At 42.1% G+C, this 20,386-nt stretch overlaps 1 pseudogene; it reads left to right on the top strand.

The window, feature by feature from the left end:
• The first annotated feature begins 1,008 nt into the window (after window positions 1-1,008).
• Window positions 1,009-1,783, top strand: LOC115895529 (annotated as a pseudogene).
• Window positions 1,784-20,386: the final 18,603 nt, after the last annotated feature.

The raw sequence follows: 20,386 nt of genomic DNA, 5'->3' as shown, positions 1-20,386 counted from the left end.
TTCTGCTTACCAAATAACAATCCAACAAAATGGAATAGCTAAGCTACACACTGGGGGAAATATCTGCAGAAAACATATCTGAAGAAGCATCTTTAGAGAACTTCTGAAAGTTAACAATAAAAAGATGAACAACCGAATCAAAAGCGGACACGAGGCTTGAACGACCACGTGACAAAAGAAGCTACACAAATGGCCAACCAGCACGTGAAAGGTGCTCACGTTAGTGGTCACTGCTGGGCAAGGCAGGTTCAGCAGATGAAACTCCATCAAGATAATTCACCACATCAACAGACTAGCTGGGACTACAGGTGCCCGCCACCATGCCTTGCTAATTTTTGTCTGTTTTTTAGTAGAGACCGGGTTTCACCATGTTAGCCAGGATGGTCTCAATCTCCCGACCTCATGATCCGCCCACCTCAGCCTCCCAAAGTGCTGGGATTACAGGTGTGAGCCATCGCACCGGCCGGATAATTTTTTTAAAGGAAAATAAGTGTTGACAAGAAATTGTAACTGTGATACATTGCTGGTAGAAATGCATAAAGTTGCAATCACTGTGAAAAACAGTTTGCAGTTGCTCCAAAGGTTAAACATAGAATTACCATTGGACCCAGGAATTCTACTACTAGATATATAACAAAAAGAATGGCAAACAGAACTCAAACAGGTGTTTGTATACTAACATTTATAGCATCACTATTCCACAAGAGCCAAAAGATGGAAATAATCCAACTATCAATGAACAAATGAATGTATAAAAACGAGGTGGTACATACATGCAATTGTACATCATCCATCTTTAAAAAACAATTTTCATACATGATATGATGTGGATGGACACTGAAAACATTATGCCTAATGAAATAAGCCAGACACAAAAGGAATATATTGTATGATTCTACTAAAATCAAGTGCCTAGAATAATCAAATTCATACGCAGAGAAGATGGGATAGAAATTACCATGGGCTGGTGCCAACCAGTCTTGTAAGGTGCAGTTGGAAACTGGGGACATGGCAGCACCCGGCCCAGCACTCGGCCTTTTGGACGTTGATGGGACCCTGACCACCCTGCAGCAGAAAATTACCAAAGAAATGGATGACTTCCTACAAAGAGTGAGGCAGAAGATCAAAATCGGAGAGGTAGGCATGCTGGACTTTGAGGAAGTGCAGGAGCAACTGGGAAATGATGTGGTTGAAAAATATGATTACGCGTTTCCATAAAATGGCTTGGTAGCATACAAACATGGGAAATGCTCGTGTAAATGTCACGAGCATTCAAAGTCACCTGGGTGAGGTCCTAATCCAAGATTTAATCAACTACTGTCTGGGCCACAATGCAAAAATTAAACTCCTGAAGAAGAGGGGTACTTTCACTGAATTCTGAAATGGGATGTTAAACATGTCCCCTATTTGGAAGAAGCTGCAGCCAAGAGGAACGCATTGAGTTCTACAAATTCAATAAAAAAGAAAATACAAGAGAAAAACTTGTAGCGGATCAAGGAAGGAGTTTGCAGGAAAAGGTCTTACGTTTTTCACAGGATGCCAGATCAGCTTTGATGTCTTTCCTGATGGATGGGACAAGAGGTATTGCCTGCAGCATGTGAAAAATGATGGTTATAAGGCCATTTATTTCTTTGGAGACAAAATCATACCAGGTGGCAAAGACCTTGAGACCTTCACAGACCCCAGAACCGTGGGCTACTCCATGATGGTGCCTGAGGACACACACAGGATCTGTGAAGAGTTTGCCTACCGTGTGAGTGGGAGGGGCAGGGGTCCCGGCTGACTAGCCAGCAAGGGGCATTCAGTGGCCCAAGCCAAGGGCCCTCCCGCACATGCTCACCCCCCCGCAGCCCAGCCACGCTCTGCGCACTGTGTCAAGCACGTGTGGTCTTGACCTCCACCGCTGACATGCCTTGCCTCCACCTCCAGTGCCAGAAGCTTCCAGAAGGGAGGAGAAAAGACTTGTCAAGAATTGCTTAGAGGAATACCTCCCATAAAAGATTTTCCCCACCCATCTGCAGCCCCCTATTCTAATATACTCACCCCAATACATGCAGTCACAGTACACATGGTTTTTGGGGAAATTTCCCCATCATTCCAGGGTGATACAGAAAGAAAAAATGTGCCTGGACCCTCCCTCTTTGGGGTTCTTGTGAAAACGTGTTAGTTTTAATGTCTGGACCTCTGCGTCAGCACCAAAAACGGAGATCTGATGATGGGAAGGTAAGGACAGGTCATCTGCAGTGGTCCACCCCAGGAGAGAAGCTCACAGACACCTCCTGGAACCAAGCTCCCGCCTGCACGTTGCCTTGATGCAGGTGGTGGCTGTGAGCGGGGGCAGCGTGATGCCCCGTGAGTAGATGCACTCCTTCTGTTTTCCTGTTTGTGAAGCTGAGGCCTGCTGGACAGATGGCTAGCAGAGTGACAGTAAACCCCGTGGAGTTTGCACTTCAGCTGGCCCCATTTCAGCAGAAATAGTATCAGCTCTTTTTTGTGCATCTGGTTGAATTTGGCTGTGAATCCATCAGGTCCTGGGCGCTTTTTTTTTTTTTTTTTTTTTTTGGTAGCTTATTTATTCTGATTCAATTTTGGAGCTCATCATTTGTGTGTTAAAACATTCAATTACTTCTTGATTCAGTTGTGGGAGGGTGTATTTGTAGAAAAATTTCCCTATCTCTTGTAAGAAGGTTTTTTAGTTTGTGTGCATAGAAGCATTTGCAGTAGTTACTCATTTTACTTGTATTTCTGTGGGGTCAATGGTCACATTCCTTTCATCATTTCTTTTTTTTTTTTTGAGACTGAGTCTTGCTCTGTCACGCAGGCTGGAGTGCTGTGGCCGGATCTCAGCTCACTGCAAGCTCTGCCTCCCGGGTTTACACCATTCTCCTGCCTCAGCCTCCCGGGTAGCTGGGACTACAGGCGCCGCCACCTCGCCCGGCTACTTTTTGGATTTTTTAGTAGAGACGGGGTTTCACCGTGTTAGCCGGGATGGTCTCCATCTGCTGACCTCATGATCCGCCCGTCTCAGCCTCCCAAAGTGCTGGGATTACAGGCTTGAGCCACCGCGCCCAGCTCCTTTCATCATTTCTAACAGTGTTTATTTGGATCATCTCTCTTCTCTATTAGTCTAGCTAGTGATCTATCTATCTTATTACATTTTTCAAAAAATCAACCACTGGATTTGTTGAACTTTTGGATAATTTTCTGAGTCTCAATTTCCTTCTTCAGTGAAGCTCTTATGTTGGTTATTTCCTGTCTTCTGCTAGCTCTGAAGTTGATTTATTCTTGCTTCTCTAATTCTTTCAGCTGTGATGTTAGGTCATTAATTTGATATCTTTTTAACACTAATTTTTATTGCATTGTGGTTCAAGAGTATGTTTGGTATGATTTCAGTTCTTTTCATTAGCTAAGGATTGTTTTATATCCAATTATGAGGTTGATTTCAGAGCATGTGGCACGTGGCAATGAGAAGAATGCATATTCTGTTGTTTTCAGGGAGAGAATTATGTGGCAGTCTGTCAGACCCAGTTGGTCCAGTGTTGACTTTATGTCGCATATATCTTTGTTAATTATCTCCCTCAATGATCTAACATTGTCAGTGGATTATTAAAGTCTCCTACTATTATTTTGTTGGAGTCTATGTCTCTTTGTAGATGTCTAAGAACTTGCTTTATGAACCTGGGTGCTCCTGTGCTGGGTGCATATATATTCAGAATAGTTAGGTCTTCTTGTTGAATTCAACACTTTACCGTTACTAATGCCCTTGTTTGTCTTTTTTGATCTTTGTTGGTCTGAAATGTGTTTTGTCTGAAATTAGGATTGCAAGCCCTGCTTTTCTTCTGTTTTCCATTTGCTCAGTAGATGTTCCTCCATCCTTTTATTTTGAGCCTATGGGTGTCATTATGTGTTTGACATGTCTCTTGAAGACAGCATACAATTGGTTCTTGCTTTTGTATCCACCTTGCCACACTATGCCTTTTTAGTGAAGGGTATTTAACCCATTTCCACGTAAAGTTAGTGTTGATATTTGTGGATTTGATTCTGATGTTGTGTTGTTAGCCAACTGTTATGCTGGCTTGTTCATGTGGTTGCTTCATACTGTCAGTGGTCTGTGGATTTCAGTGCATTTTTGTACTAGCTGGTAGCGGTCTTTCCATATTTAGCGCTCCTTTCAAGATCTCTTGTAAGGCAGGTCTGGTGATAACAAACTCCCTCAACTTTTGCTTGTCTGAAAAGGATCTTATTTCTCCTTCACTCAGGAAGTATACTTTGGCTGGATATGAAATTATTGGTTGAAGGATTTTTTTCTTTTAAGAATTTCGAATATAGTCCCCCAATCTCTTCTGGCTTGTAGGGTTTCAGCTAAGAGGTTCACTGTTAGCCTGATGGGGTTCCGTTTGTAGGTGACTTGCCCTTTTTCTCTTGCCACGTTTAACATTCTTTCTTTCATTTGGATCTTGGATAATCTGAGGATTATGTGTCTTGGAGATGGTATTCTTGTGTAAAATCTTGCAGGAGGTCTCCGTATCTCCTCAGTGTGTTTGATTCTCTAGTGAGGTTGGAAAAGTTTTCATGGACAATATGCTGAAATAGGTTTTCCAAGTTGTTGGCTTTCTCCCTGTCCCTTTCAGGGATGCCAATGATTCATAGATTTGGCCTCTTGACATAGACCCGTACGTCTGAGAGGTTTTGTTCATGTCTTTTGATTGTTTTTATAAATTTTTTGTCTGACTGTCTCATTTCAGAGAGCCGGTCTTCAAGCCCTGAAATTCTTTTCTCGGCTAGATTTATGCTGCTCTTAATTGTTGCAGTTGCATTGTGAAATTCTTGTATTGTGTTATTCAACTCTGTCAGGCCTCTTAGGGTTTTTTCTTTTCTAATAGTGGCTATTTCATCCTTCAGCTCCTGTATGATTCTATTGTGTCAGCTCCTGTATTATTCTATTGTGATTCTCGGTTTCCTTGCATTACGTTTTGCCAGCTACCTGAATCTCAGAGATCCTCATTCCTGCCCATATTCTGAATTCTATTTCTATCATGTAGGCCAGCTCCATCTGGTTAAGAACTCTTCTTGCAGAACTGCTGTGGTCATTTGAAGGATATATGACACTCTGGCCATTTGAGGTACCAGAGTTCTTGCATTAGTTCTTTCTCATCTCTGCATGTGGGTGTTCCTTTAACTTCAGTGTAGACTGAGTACAGTCAATAGACTTCTTTTCTGGATGTTTTCATGGAGCTGACATATTTTCAGGTCTTGATTTGAAGCTGACTTCTTGTCCTTGGTTTCAGAGGGGGGTATGTTAGCAAGGTATTTTTGGTGTTGAGGTTTTGGGGTGTGATCCAGGAGGTGGTGCTTCAGAATACTGGTCAGTTGGTAAACTCTTGCTCGCTTGTGTGGCTCATCTATGTTGAACCACAGTTGCAGCCGTGTTCCTTACCAGTACTCTGAAAGTATGGGTTCCTCTCCCCCTTGAGTGCTGGCTGTAGATTGTGGCTTGGCACTCCTGGGCTGCTTGCTGCAGCTCTGGGGCGATCTCAGTGTTTGTGTTCCTTCCCCAACTCGGAGGCCCAGAGAAAGGGACGTTAGTAGTGGTTGTGGCCAAGGGTGTTTTGCGTGTCTCCTGGGGGCTCCACCAAGAGAGGTGCAGGTCAGCATTTGCTCAGCGCCATCAGCCCAGGATGGAAGGTCTGTGCTGTGGGCCCAAGCCAGGGGTTCCCTGTCTGGTAGTGAGCAGAGGGGAGCGTGTGGGGCCCATGGGAGATGGACTGGCCTCTCCTTTGGTCAGCTGCAGCTTATTGGAGGTGTGGATCGAGGACATGGGGTCTTTGCTCCTTCACTAGTCCAAGGGTAGCAAGGGCAGTTCCACTGCAGAGGCAGTGGCAGAGAGGCTTTCGGTTGCCCTTGGAGGCTGCATCAGGAGAGTTGCCGAGCCGCCACTGGCTCCATAGGTCTGGCGAGGAGTGGCTAGAGGCCCAGGCCTGAAGGACCTGCCAGGTAAGAAGTTTTGGGAATGGGCACCTACGTAACAGTGTGGCCACTTTTCTGTAGGGCTGCTGCAGTATGCTGGGGGCCCACTCCAGTCCCTAGCCACCTCGGATTGTTCAACACCTGGAAGTATGAAGGTTGCAAACAGCAAAGATGGTGGCCTGCCCCTCCCGCTGGGAGCTCTGTCCCAGGGAGGTACGGACCTGTTGACAGCCTGAATACATCTCTAGGAGGTAGCCGGAGAGACCTCGGTTGGCAGGTCCCTCTGAGTGAGAAGAAATGGGATTGGGGGTCCATATTTTTTATTTTCCTGAGACAGAGTCTTGCCGTGCTACCCAGGCTGGAGTGCAGTGGCGCAATCTGAGCTCACTGCAACCTCCACCTGCCGGGTTCAAGCAATTCTCCTGCCTCAGACTCCTGAGTAGCTGGGACTACAGGCTAATATTTTGTACTTTTAGTGAAGAGGGGGTTTCACCATGCTCGCCAGGCTTATCTCCAACTCCTGACTTTACGTTCTGCCCACCTCAGCCTCCCAAAGTGCTGGGATTACAGCCGTAAGCAATTGTGCCTGTTTTTAGAAAACAGCACCACGTTTTATTTTTTCAAAAAGCAGTCTGGGCATGGTTCTGTTGAGCAGCGGTGTTGTGCTGTGCTGTGCTACGCTGGGGTCTGCTTCCGTCCGGGTCTCCTGGTTCACTCCCCAGCCCGAAGGCTGGATGGGCTAAGTCGCCCAAATAGAAGAGATGGTGGCCCTACCACACTCCCTGGGAGCTCCATCTCCAGGAGGTTTGGGACCTCTGTCAGCCAGAGAACACAGGCAAGGGTGGCTGGACACCCCAGTTGAAAGCTCCCACCCAGTGAAGAGGAACGGGATCGGGGACCCGCTTGAAAAAGCAGTCTGGCCACGTTTTCGTAGAGCTGCCCCCCCAGTTGGCCCTTCTAAGCGGGGTCCCTGATCCCGGTGTTTTCCACCTGACAGAGATCTGAAACCTCCCCAGGATGAACCTCCAAGAAGGAGAGGTGGGCCACCATCTTGGCTGTTGTGGCAACTTAGCCATTGCATCCTGAGGGCTTCAGGGGGTTCCAGCCGATCGGGGGTGGCAGGCCCAGCCCAGCCTCGCGCCGTCCTCACTGAGCGGGACCTCCCAGCTGGAGTCTCCAGGCACTCTTGCCAGTGCTCTCCAGCTGACAGAGGTTTGAGGCCTCCCTGCGACGGAGCTCCTAGCGGGAGGGGCAGCCCGGCATCTCTGCGGTCTGGGTGGCTTGGCGGATCCAGCCGTCTGGCTTGGAAGTGAACCGCGTGACCAGGAAGGGAAGCCTACCCCCAGCACAGCACAGCTGCTCGGGGAAAATATGGCCAGACTGCCTTTTTTTTTTTTTAAGCAGTGAGAGATGGACTGGCCTCCTCTTTTTGGGTCAGCTGCAGCTTCCTGGAGGTGTGGATAAGGCAGGTAGGGTCTTTGCTGCTTCGTCAGTCCGAAGGTAGCCAGGGCGTAGAGGATGGCAGAGAGGCTTTCAGTTGCTCCTGCAGGCTCTGTGCAGGGCGTTGCAGAGCTGCTGCTGGTTTGGTATCTCTGGTGGGAGACTGCTGGAAGCCCAGACCCAGAGGACCAGCCCAGTGAAAAGATGTGGTAACGGGCATCCACGTGACACTCTGGAGACTTTCCTGTAGGGCTGCTGCAGGATGCTGGGGGCCCAATCCTGTCCCTAGCCAGCTCGGATCTTCCTGTACCTGGAGGTAACATGAGTGAAGGCTGTGAAACAGCCAAGATGGCAGCCTGCCCCTCCCTCCAAGAGCTCTGCCCCGGGAGGTATGGACCTATTGGTGGCCCAAACACACCTGTAGGAGGTGGCTGGAGACCCCCGTTGGGAGGCCCTGCCCAGTGAGGAGGGACAAGATCAGGGGCTCCCTTTAAAAAGCAGTCTGGCCTCGTTTTTGTAGACCAGCTGCACTGTGCTAAGGGTCCGCTTCAGCCCCAGTCACCTAGAACACTCCAAAGCCCAAAAGCTGGACTGGCTAAGCCACCCAAATGGCAAAGGTGGCGGCCTGCCTCTGCCTCTGGGAGCTTCATCCTAGGGAGGCTGGAAACCTCTGTGGGCCGGCAGACACTGGCAGGTGTAGCTGAAGACCCCTGGTCTTCAAGGGAGGTCTCACACATTGAGGAGGAACAGGATCGCAACCCACTTTAAAAAAGCAGTCTGGCCTGGGCGCGGTGGCTCCCCCTGTAATCCCAGCCCTGTGGGAGGCCGAGGCGGGTGGACTGCTTGAGATCAGGAGTTCGAGGCCAGCCTGGGCAACATGCGAGAACCCATCCCTACTAAAACTCCAAAAATTAGCTGGGCGTGCTGGCGTATGCCTGTAGTCCCAGCTACTCGGAAGGCTGAGGCTGGAGAATTGCTTGAACCCAGGAGGCGGAGGTTGCAGTGAGCCAAGATTGCACCATGTTTTCGTAGAACAGCTGTGCTGTGCTGTGCCAGGCTGCTTTCTCAAGCAGGTCCTCCATCCCGTTTCTCCTCACACATCCGGCTGCTTTCTTAAGTGTGACCTGGATCCCGTTTCTCCTCACTTTGTGGGACCTCCCAAACGGGGTCTCCAGCCACCCACACCTGTGTTCCTTGGCCGACAGACTTCTTAAACCTTGCTCTGTGGGACCTCCCAGAAGGAGGGGCAGGCCACCATCTTTGCCATTTTGGCGACTTAAGCCATTCCAGCCTTCGGCCTTCACAGAGTGCAGGCCAACCTGGGGCAGAAGTGGTTCCGTGCTGTGCTGTGCCAGGCTGTGCTGTGGAGACTTGAAATAGTTGTATTTGTCAGGTGTCAAATGCTATGTAACAAGTTAATACTCAAATACCCAAATTACTTTATATCAGATATTTTTAATATCACGTTTCCTTGTATTTATTTGGATCTTCTCTCTTTTCTTCTCTATTAGTCTAGCTAGTGGCCTATCTTACTGATTTTTCTTTTTTTTTTTTTTTTTTTTGAGGCGGAGTCTCGCTCTGTCGCCGGGACTGGAGTGCAGTGGCCAGATCTCAGCTCACTGCAAGCTCCGCCTCCCGGGTTCATGCCATTCTCCTGCCTCAGCCTCCCGAGTAGCTGGGACTACAGGCGCCGCCACCTCGCCCGGCTAGTTTTTGTATTTTTAGTAGAGACGGGGTTTCACCGTGTTAGGCAGGATGGTCTCGATCTCCTGACCTCGTGATCCGCCCGTCTCGGCCTCCCAAAGTGCTGGGATTATAGGCTTGAGCCACCGCACTCGGCCTCTTACTGATTTTTCAATAAATCAGACACAACCTAGTATTTCCATTGACATTTTATCCAAAAAAGAATCCCCAGTTTGGAATATCTGGCCATCTGATGACCTTATTTTGTTTCTTATAACAAATAAGTTTTACAGTTATAAACTACAGCCTTATTTGTTACAATGGATGAACCTACATTGGTACATCATCACCCAAAGTCCATGCTTTGCCTTAGGGTTCACTCTTAGTGGTGAACTAAGTTCTACTGGTTTTGACAAATGCATGATAACATGTATCCAGTATTAGAATATTGGACAGAATTGTTTCACTGCCTTAAAAATTATCTGTGATCTGCTTATTTAACCCTCCATCCCCCTAAGCCCTAGCAACCGCTGATCATTTTACTGTCTCAATTTCGCGTTTGCCAGATATATCATAAGGTTAAAATCACACACGGTTTTTTATCAGGCAGGGTTCTCCAGGGAAATAGAATCAATAGAGTGTGTGTATGTATGTGTGTGTTCACACACACACGGGGGGTGGGGGAGAGAAAGAGAGGGAGAGAGAGAAAGATAGAAGTTTATTATAAGCAATTGGCTTATGCAATTATGAAGCCTGGCAAGTCCCAAGACCTGCAGGGTAAATTGGCAAGCTGGAGACCCAGGAGAAAACAATAAACAATGTTTCTGTTTTTAGTCCAAAGACAGGAAAATTCTTGTGTTTCAGTTTGAAGGCTGTCAGGTAGGAAGAATTCTATTTTGCAGAGGGTCAGCCTTTGTTTTCTATTCAGACTTTCAACTGATTAAATTAGTCCCATTCCATCCACATTGTGTCAAAGAAAATTATATCTTAAATAATTTAAGCAATAAGAAATTACCAGAAAATATTTTTTAAACATAAAAATAGATTTGTACAAATGAAGAGTAATGACATTACATGATTAAGCAGCAAGAGTCAACATTATTAAGAAATCAAAAATAATTTTTTTTTAAGATAGGGTCTCTCCCTCCCACCCATGCTGAAGTGCAGTGGTGCGATCTCAGCTCACCGCAACTTCTACCTCCTGGACTCAAGCGATCCTACTTCAACCCCTCAAGTAGCTAAGACTACAGTCATGTGCCACCATGCCCGGCTAATTTTTTTATTTTTTGTAGAGCCGGGGGTTTGTCATGTTGCCCGGGCTGGTCGCGAACTCCTGAGCTCAAGCGATCTGCCTGCCTCCACCTCCCAAAGTACAGGGATTAAAGGCCTGAGCCACCGTGCCCAGCCAAAAAGTAAAAAGAAAAAACTTTAATAAATTGATTTTAACTCCAATATAGCTATCATCTGTTTGTATTCTGGAGATAGAAAGTTTATTCTAAAGAAGAATAAACAAACATATCCATGAAAAGTCTGAAAAGAGAGTGACTTCTTCTGTAAAATATTGGAGACTTTGAAATTAAAATTGTGTTGTGTTAATTCATAAACAGAATGAGAGGCCAATGGCATGTAAAATTCAATAGTGAACTAACACATATGAAATGCACTGTGCAATATAAGCAGCAGTGGTGAAAGAAGTGATGCAAGCTCGGCGTGTCTCCCTCAGGACTGATGCTCACAGACACGCAGCACAGACTTTGTCTCTCTCTACAGGTCTGGTGTGCCTACACGTGCAGGAAGGATACTTTGCCTTCCTGCAAGAGCATTTTGGGCTAATATCCAATGAATGTGATTCTTACTGCCTCAACACTCATTGTAACCTGTTTTCAGAGCCCACAATATGCTTCCTGGTGAGCTGAGATGTCACTGCCATTACTAAAACTTTATTACCTGCAGGTGACCCAGGTCTATGTTTGTGAATTATGGAAACAGTCAGACATTATTGGAGTAATTCTGTAGTTGGTGACTTGCCTGGTGCAGGACTATTGGGGGGCACCTTTCTTTACTAGGTCTGCAGGTGAAGAGTGTGTGAAGTGTTCAGAGACACCGGGATGGGCCACTCCAAAGCGTGATGCTCTCAAACTATACCCCAAACTGACACAGGCAGAAAGTTCATGTCCGTTTAGAAGAAGGAAAAACATATTTGGAAAGAATAATCATCATTGGTTGTGAAACAAAGTCTTCTTCTGAGCATGTGCTAAAATAAACACTAACAGATGTTCTATGGCCAGAATAAAAGTGTTTATTTGTTAATAGATGCTGGTGAGGGTGGACAGAAAAAGGAGCACATATGGAGTTGGTGGGAATGTAAACTAGTTCAGCCACTGTGGAAAGCAGTTGGAGATTTCTCAAGGAACTTAAAACAGGTACCATTTGACCTGGCAATCCCATTACTGGTGCCGGGTGCGGTGGCTCATGCCTGTAATCTCAACACTTTGGGAGGCCGAGGCAGGTGGATCACCTGAGGTCAGGAGTTTGAGACCAGCCTGGCCAAAATGGTGAAACCCTGTCTCTATTATAAATACAAAAATTTGTTGGGTGTAGTGGTGGGCATCTGTAATCCTAGCTACTCAGGAGGCTGAGGCAGGAGAATCGCTTGAACCCAGAGGAGGTTGCAGAGAGCCGAGATCACGCCACTGCACTCCAGCCTGGGAGACAGAGCAAGACTCTGTCTCAAAATAATAATAACAATAATAATAATTAACAAAATAAAAATAAAAATCCCATTACCGGGTATACACCCAAAATAAAATACATTATTTTACCAAAAAGACACATGTAAACCTGCACATGTACCCTTTCTATCTAAAATACAACTTGAAAAACTATTTTTAATAACATTTGTGAAAAATGTTATCTAATTGTAGGAATAAAGACGGACTTTCTAACTAAGTTCAAGAAGCACACAGCCAAAAGGAAGGACTAGGAGAAGGGCTGAGGAAAGCCAGAAGTGTCAGCATGCTTGGCACAAGCTGGTGGGTATTTGCTGGACTGACAGCTGCCCTGGCGAAATGAAAAAGTGTTACTTAGACACAATTATTGATTCTTTAATTTCTTGATTTTCCTAGGACATCTTTATCATTCTTCTCTCACCCTCCTGTGTGTGTTCAGACATCTGCCTCTTAGAGGTGACTTGTTGGCTGCAGAATGTGGCATTTATTACTGTCCTTTGCTCAAGGAAGAAGGACCTCTCTAATCCCAGAAATGTCTCTATCTGATGAAAGAAATCAAATAACAAATGAAGAGATATACCATATTCATCAACAGAAACACTCAATAGTGTTAAGATGCCAGTTTTTCCTAATATACAGATTCAATGCAATTCCAATCAAAGTAGAAGCCAGTAAGTTGGAGAATATAGAAAAACTAACTCTAACATTTATACGGATAGGCAAGAGAACTTCAATGGTAAAACATAATATTGAAGAAGAATAAAACTGGAGGACAGACACTAATCAACTTTGAGACTTACTATAAAACTACAGTAATCAAGAGTGTGAGATTGATGAAAAAATAGATTGATAAAACATGACAAAGTTCAGAAATAGACACAAATCAATGTACTCAATTTGTTTTTGAAAAGGAAATAAAGGAAATATGATGATGAAACAAAGATAGTTTTTCAGGAAGTGGGGCTGGAACAACTGAACATCCACAGGCAAAAAATAGAATCACAGACCTTATACCTTAACAAAAATTAACTCAAAGACCTAAAATATAACAGAAAATTATAAAACTGATAAGGGTTTGATAATGACCTTTAGAAAAAAAAACAGAGTTGCAGTTCATAAAAGAAAGAAGTGATACGCTGGATTTGATTAAAATGTATTCCTTTTCCTCTGTGAAAGACCCTAAAAAGAAAACCCACAAACTGGAAGAAAACACCTGCCAAAACATATCTGATGAAGGGCTGTTGTAAAAATATATCAGTGTTCTTAAAACAGAATAGTAAGAAACAACCCAATTTAAAAATGAGCTAAAGGGCGGGAGCGGTGGTTTACGTCTGTAATCCCAGCACTTTGGGAGGGTAAGGCAGGTGGATCATTTGAGGTCATGAATTCGAGACCAGCCTTGGCCAACATGACGAAACCCTGTCTCTACTAAAAATACAAAAATAAGCCAGGTGTGGTGGTGCATGCCTATGATCCCAGCTACTCGGGAGGCTGAGGCAGGAGAATAGCTTGAACCCAGGAGGCAGATGTTGCAGTGAACCAAGATTGTGCCACTGCACCCCAGCCTGGGTAATGGAGCAAGACCTTGTCTCAAAAAAAAAAAAAAAAAAAAAAAAAAAAAAAAAAAAAAGCGCTAAAGACCTTAACAGGCACCTCACCAAATGAAATATACAAATGAAAAATAAGCATATGTAATGATGCTACACAAAATATTTCCTCAGGGAAATGCAACAATGAGATGCCACTGCACACCTATTAGAATGACCAAAATCCAGAATACTGACATCACCAAATACTGGCAAAAATGTGGAGAGGAACTCTAATTCAATGCTGTGGGAATGCAAAATGGTGCAGTCATTTTAAAACTGTATTTATAATTTCAACTTTTATTATGGATTAAAATGCATACATGCTGTCACATGGGTAAATTGCATGACACTGAGGCTTGGGGTCCCAACAATCCCATCACCCAGGAAGTAGGCATAGTACCCAATAGGTTGTTCTTCAGCCCAGACACCCCTCCATCCTTTCCTTGTCTAGTGGTCCTCAATGTCTAGTCTCATCTTTATGTTCATGTGTATTCAATGTTTGGCTCCCACTAATAAGTGAGAACCCACGTATTTGGTTTTCTGTTTTTGCAGTAGTTCACTTATGGTAAGTTACCTCCAGTCCCAACCATGTTGCTGCAAAGGACATTATTTCATTATTTTTTATGACTGCATAGTATTCCATAGGGTATATGTGCCACGTTTTCTTTATCCAGTCTACCATTGATGGGTGCTGCCATGAACATGCATGTGCGTGTGTTTTTATGGTAGATTGGTTTATATTCCCTTGGGTATATGCCTAATCATGGGATTGCTGAGTCCAATGGTAATTCTGTCTTAAGTTCTTTGAGAAATTGCCCAACTGCTTTGCACAACTGCTAAACGAACTAACATACCCTCCAACGGTGTGTAAGTATTTCCTTTTCTCCACAGCCTTGTCAGCATGTTATTTTTTTACTTTTGAGTAATAGCCATTCTGACTGGTGTGGGATGGTATCTCCTTGTGGTTTTGATTTACATTTCTCCAATGATTAGTGGTGTTGAGCATTTTTTCATATGCTTCTTGGCCTTGCATATGTCTTCTTTTGAAAAATGTCTGTTCATGCCCTTTGCCCACTTTTTAATGAGGTTGTTTTTTGCTTGTAAATTTAAGTTCCTTTTAGATTCTGGATACTAGACCTTGGTCAGCCGCACAATTTGCAAATATTTTCTCTCATTTGGTTGATTGTCTGTTTACCCTGTTGATAGTTTATTTTACTGTGTAAAAGCTCTTTAGTTTAATTAGGTCCCATTTGTTGACTTTTGTTTTTGTTTCAATTGCTTTTAGCATCTTCATCATGAAATCTTTGCCAGGTCCTACGTCCAGAATGATATTCCCTAAGTTATCTTTGAGGGCTTTTTTAGTTTCAAGTTTTACATTTAAGTCTTTAGTCATCTTTAGCTGATTTTTGTATATGGTGTAAGGAAGGGGTCCAGTTTTAATCTTTTGCATAAGGATAGCCAGTTATTTTAGAACCATTTATTGAATGCGGGAATACTTTCCCCATTGCTTGTTTTTGTTGATTTTGTCAAAGACTAGATTGTTGTAGCTGTGCGGCATTATTTCTGGGCTCTCTATTCTGTTCCATTCATCTGTAAGTCTGTTTTTGTACCAGTAGCATGCTGTTTTGGTTACTGTAGCCTTGTATGATAGTCTGAATATGGGTAATTTGATGCTTGCTTCCACTGTATGTATATCACATGTTAAAATCCATTTATCTATTGATAGACACTTAGGTTGTTTTCACATCTTGGCTACTGCAAATAATACTGCAATAAACATGGGAGAGCATACATCTTTTTCAGATTCTGATTTTAATCCCTTTCTGTATGTTCCCAGTAGTGGAATTGCTGGATCACAGGCAATTGTATTTTTAGTTTTCTGAGGAATCTTTTGTTTTTCAAAATGGCTGTACCAATATGCAATACCACTAATAGTAAATAACAATTCCCTTTTCTCCACATCCTCTCCAAAACGTATATTTCATCTTTTTGCTAATTGGCAATCAAACAGATATGAGCTGACACCTCAATCTGGTCTTATTTTGTATTATCTCATGATTAGAGATGTTGAGCAGTTTTTAATACATCTGTTAGCCATTTGTGTGTCTTGTTTGAGAAATATATATCTAGGTCTTTGTCCTTTTGAGACAGGGTGTTGCTCTGTCACCCAGGAGAAAGTGCAGTGCTGTGATCAAGGCTTACTGCAGACTCTACCTCCCAGGATCCAGCAATCCTCCTCCTTCAGCTTCCTGAGTAACTGAGACAAGAGGCACATGCTTCACACTTGACTAATTACAAAAAATTTGTTTTGAAGATGGGGAGGTCTCCTTATGTTGCCCAGGCTGGTCTTAATCTCCTGGGCTCAAGCAATCTTCTCATCTCAGCCTCCAAAAATGCTGAGATTATTTATAGGCATGAGCCACACTGCATCCGGCCCTTTGCTCATTTTTCAATTGGGATATGTTTTCTTATTATTCAGTAGATTGTGTTTCTTTTAAATTTTGGTTATTAGGCTCAATGTATAATTTTCAATGTTTTTTTTCTAATCTTGTCTGTTGTTTCTTTTGCTGTGCAAAGCTTTTCAGTTTGATGCCATCATATTTGTCTACTATATCTTTTATTATCTATGCCTTTGAGGTTATTAAAAGAAAATACTTGCCCACAGCATATCATAAGATTTTTTCTATGTTTTCTTCTAGTACTTTCATAGCTTGAGGTTTTAAATAAGTTTTCAATCCATATTTAGTTGATTCTTGTATAAGGGTAAGATAATGGTCCATTTTTATCCTTCTGTATATAATTACTCCATTTTTCTAACACCATTTGCTTTTCTCCCTAACACCATTTGTTGAAGAAAACATTGAGTATTTTCAGTGGGGAAAAGGCAATCTCTTCAACAGTGTTAGAAAAACCGGATAACCACATACAGAAAAAGAAAATTTTTGTCAAACATTAATTAACTGCAGATGCATTGATTCATTTCTGGCCTCTCTTGTTCCATGTTGGTATATCTGTTTTGATGCCAGTGCCATGGAGTTTTGATGCTAAAGCTTTGTATTATATTTCAAAATTTGGTAGTGTGATGCCTTCAGCTTTGATATTTTTGGTCAAGACTGCTGGCTATCCAGAGTTTCTGTGGTTCCTTACCATATTTTTTCTATTTCTGCAGAGTGAAATTAGAATTTTAATAGGGATTGCACTGAATCTGTAGATTGCTTTTAGTATACACTTTTTAACAATATTCTTTCAATTCAGAAGCATGAGATATCTTTCCCTTCATTTCTGTCATGTAGAATAACTTTTATCAATGTTTCATAGTTTTTAGTATACAGATCTTTCACATTCTTATTAAATTTACTCCTATTTATCTTATTTTATTTCACTGTGAGTATTCTTATTTTTTAGTCAGTTGTTTTTTTTTTATTTTTATTTATTTTTATTATTATTATACTTTAAGTTCTAGGGTACATGTGCATAACGTGCAGGTTTGTTACATATGTATACTTGTGCCATGTTGGCGTGCTGCAAGTCAGTTTGTTTTTAATGTGCAGTAACACTTTATTGTTGAGTGGGCATCCTCATCTTGTTCCTGATCAAGAGACACAAGAAAAGCCTTCAACTTTTCACCAGTGAATATAATGGGAGCTGTGAACATGTCATATTTGGGCTTTATTGTGTTGAGAAACATTCCTTCTATACCTAATTTATTGAGTTTTTATCATAAAAGGATATTAAGTTTTGTCAAATGCTTTTTATGCATCAATTAGAATTACTGTGTTGTTTTTGTCTCTCATTCTGTAAAAATGGTAAATCGCACTTACTGATTTTAATATGTTATGCCATCCTTGCAACCTAGGAATAAATCCCACTTGATCATAGTGAACAATCCTTTTTAATGTACTGTTGAATACAGATTCATATTATTTTGTTGAGGATTTTTGCATCTATGTTTATCAGTAATAGTGGTTTGTAGTTTTCTTTTATAGTATTTTCTTTATCTGGGTTTGGTTTCAGGGTGATGTTGGTCTTATATAATTAGTCTTGAAGTCTTCCATCCTCTTCAACTCTTTGAAGGAGTTTGACAACAATAGGAATTAGTTCTTCTTTAAGTGTTTGGTAGAGTTCAGCTGTAGACATACCTGTTCCTGGAATTTTCTCTGGTGGGAAATTTTATTTACTAAATCAATTTCCTTACTCCATTATTCTGTTAAGATCTGCACCTTCTTCATGATTCCATCTTGGTAGGTTTCTAGGAATGTATGTACATCTAGTTTGTCTGATACCTTTCTGCCTAATTGTTCATAGTAAGTCTTGTGGGCCTTTATATTGTCTTATTAATGGTAATATCCCATTTTACTTTTATGAATTTGAGTCTTCTTTTTTTCATAGTCTAGCCAAGCATTCATCAATTGTTTACCTTTTCAAAATACTACGCATCTTAGTTTCATTGATATTTTCTATTTTTTCTAGTCCAAATGTATTTCTGCTCTTTGTTACTTCCTTTCTTCTGCTAAATTTTGACTGACTTTGTACATTTATTTTCTAGTTCTTTAAATTGTAACTTTGGGTTATTTGAGATCTTTATTTGATGTAAGCATTCACTGCTATAAAATTTCCCCTAAGAACTGCTTTTACTGTATATAACATATATTCATAAGTTGTTTATCCATTTTCATTTCTCTCATAGTATTTTGTAAATTTCTTCTTTAATTTCTTCTTTATGCAGTTTTCATTAGTAGTTCAGGAGCATATTATTTAATTTCTACATATTTGTTAACATTTTAAGATTCTGTTGTTAATTTCTAGCTTTATAACATTGTGGTCAGAAAAACACTTGATATAAATTCAATACTGTCAAATTTCTTATTACTTGTTTTGTGGTCTAGCATATGATCTATCCTGGATAATGCTATGTGTGCACATGAAAACAATATGTTTCTCTTGGATGGTATGTTCTACATATGTTTGTTAAATTCATCTGGTCTGAAGTGTAGTTTCAGCTCCGTGTTTACTCACTGATTTTCAGTCTGGATTATCTGTCCAGTGTCGAAAATGGGGTACTGAATTTCTCTAGTATTACTGTGTTGCAGTTTATGTCTCCCTTCAGATCACTTAATGTTTGCTTTATATGTTGAGATGCTCTGCTGTTGGGTACATATATATTTACAGTCGTTATATCCTGTGGCTGAATAGACCCTTTTATGACTGTATAATGACATTCATCATCATCTTTTTACAGTTTGTGACCTAACATCTACTTTGTCTGAGATAAACATAGCCACCTCTGTTCTCTGCTTTTCTTTTCATTTGCATGAAATAACTTTTTCCATTTCTTCACTTTCACTCATGAACGTCATTTAGCATTAAGTGAGTCTCTTATATGCGGCATATATTGAGTATTGTTTTATGTTATCCACTAAGCCTCTCTCTACATTTTGAAACTATTAGTTTGTTCTTGCACTGCTAAAAACAAATACCCGAACTAGGTAATTTATAAAGAAAAGAGGTTTAATTGGCTCATGGTTCAGCAGGCTGTAAGCATGGCTGGAGAGGCTAGATCTTACAATTATGGCAGAAGACAAAGAGGAAGAAAGTACGACTTACATGACTGGAGTAGGGGGAAAACAGAAAGAAGGGGGAGGTGTTACATACTTTTGCAAACAACCAGATCTCATGAGAACTATCACAAGTAATAGCAAGGGAGAAATCCACCTCCATGATCCAATTACGTCCATCCAGGCCCCTCTTCCAACACTGGGGATAACTGATGCATGAATTCAGTAAAGTTGAAGGATACCAAAATAAGCTAACAAAAGTAAATAGTGTTTCTATATACCAATAAACAAACTATCTGATGAAATTTTAGAAAACAATCCCAAGTACAATAGCAACAAAAAATTAAATACTTAGGTGTAAATTTAATCATTTTGTCTTTTATAAAAAGATAAAAAGCCCTCTATATGAAAAACCTATAAAAAACCAATGAACTGGCCGGGCGCGGTGGCTCAAGCCTGTAATCCCAGCACTTTGGGAGGCCGAGATGGGTGGATCACGAGGTCAGGAGATCGAGACCATCCTGGCTAACACGGTGAAACCCCGTCTCTACTAAAAATACAAAAAACTAGCCAGGTGAGGTGGCGGGCGCCTGTAGTCCCAGCTACTCGGGAGACTGAGGCAGGAGAATGGCGTAAACCCGGGAGGCGGAGCTTGCAGTGAGCCGAGATCTGGCCACTGCACTCCAGCCTGGGCGACAGAGTGAGACTCCGTCTCAAAAACAAACAAACAAACAAACAAACAAACAAAAAAAAACACCCAATGAACTACAGTTTAAAAACACAATAAAAAGATATCCTATGTTCATGAACTGGAAGAATATTGTGAAAATGTACAAAAGGTAACATATTTAATGCAATCACTATCGAAATTCCAATGTCATTCTTTTTTTTCTTTTTCTTGAGACGAAGTCTTGCTCTGTCACCACGCTGGAGTGCAATGGCGTGATCTCAGCTCATTGCAACCTCTGCCTCCCCAGTTCAAGTGATTCCCCTGCCTCAGCCTCCCGAATAGCTGGGACTACTGCCACCACACCCAGCTAATGTTTGTATTTTTAGTACAGACATGGTTTCATCATGTTGGCCAGAATGGTCTCGATCTCTTGACCTCATGATCTGCCCACCTTGGCCTCCTAAAGTGCTGGGATTACAGGTGTTAGCCACCATACCTGGCCTCCAATGTCATTCTTTTACAGCAACGAAAACAAAATTTTGACATTTGTATGAAACAAAGACTCCCAACTAGCCAAAAGAATCTTGAGCAAAAAGAACAAAGCTGGAGACATCCTACTACCTGATTTCAATACATATTATAATACAATTGTAATCCAAATAGCATCATACTGGCATATAAATGGACACATTGGCTAAATGAACAGAATGGAAAACCCAGAAATAAACCCACGTGCTTACAGTCAACTTATTT

Source organism: Rhinopithecus roxellana, chromosome 21 (genome assembly GCF_007565055.1).
Source record: "Rhinopithecus roxellana isolate Shanxi Qingling chromosome 21, ASM756505v1, whole genome shotgun sequence".
In the NCBI taxonomy this organism is placed as follows: domain Eukaryota; kingdom Metazoa; phylum Chordata; class Mammalia; order Primates; family Cercopithecidae; genus Rhinopithecus; species Rhinopithecus roxellana.
Note: the sequence above shows the minus strand (reverse complement) of the source record. Positions and strands in the feature narration are given on the sequence as shown.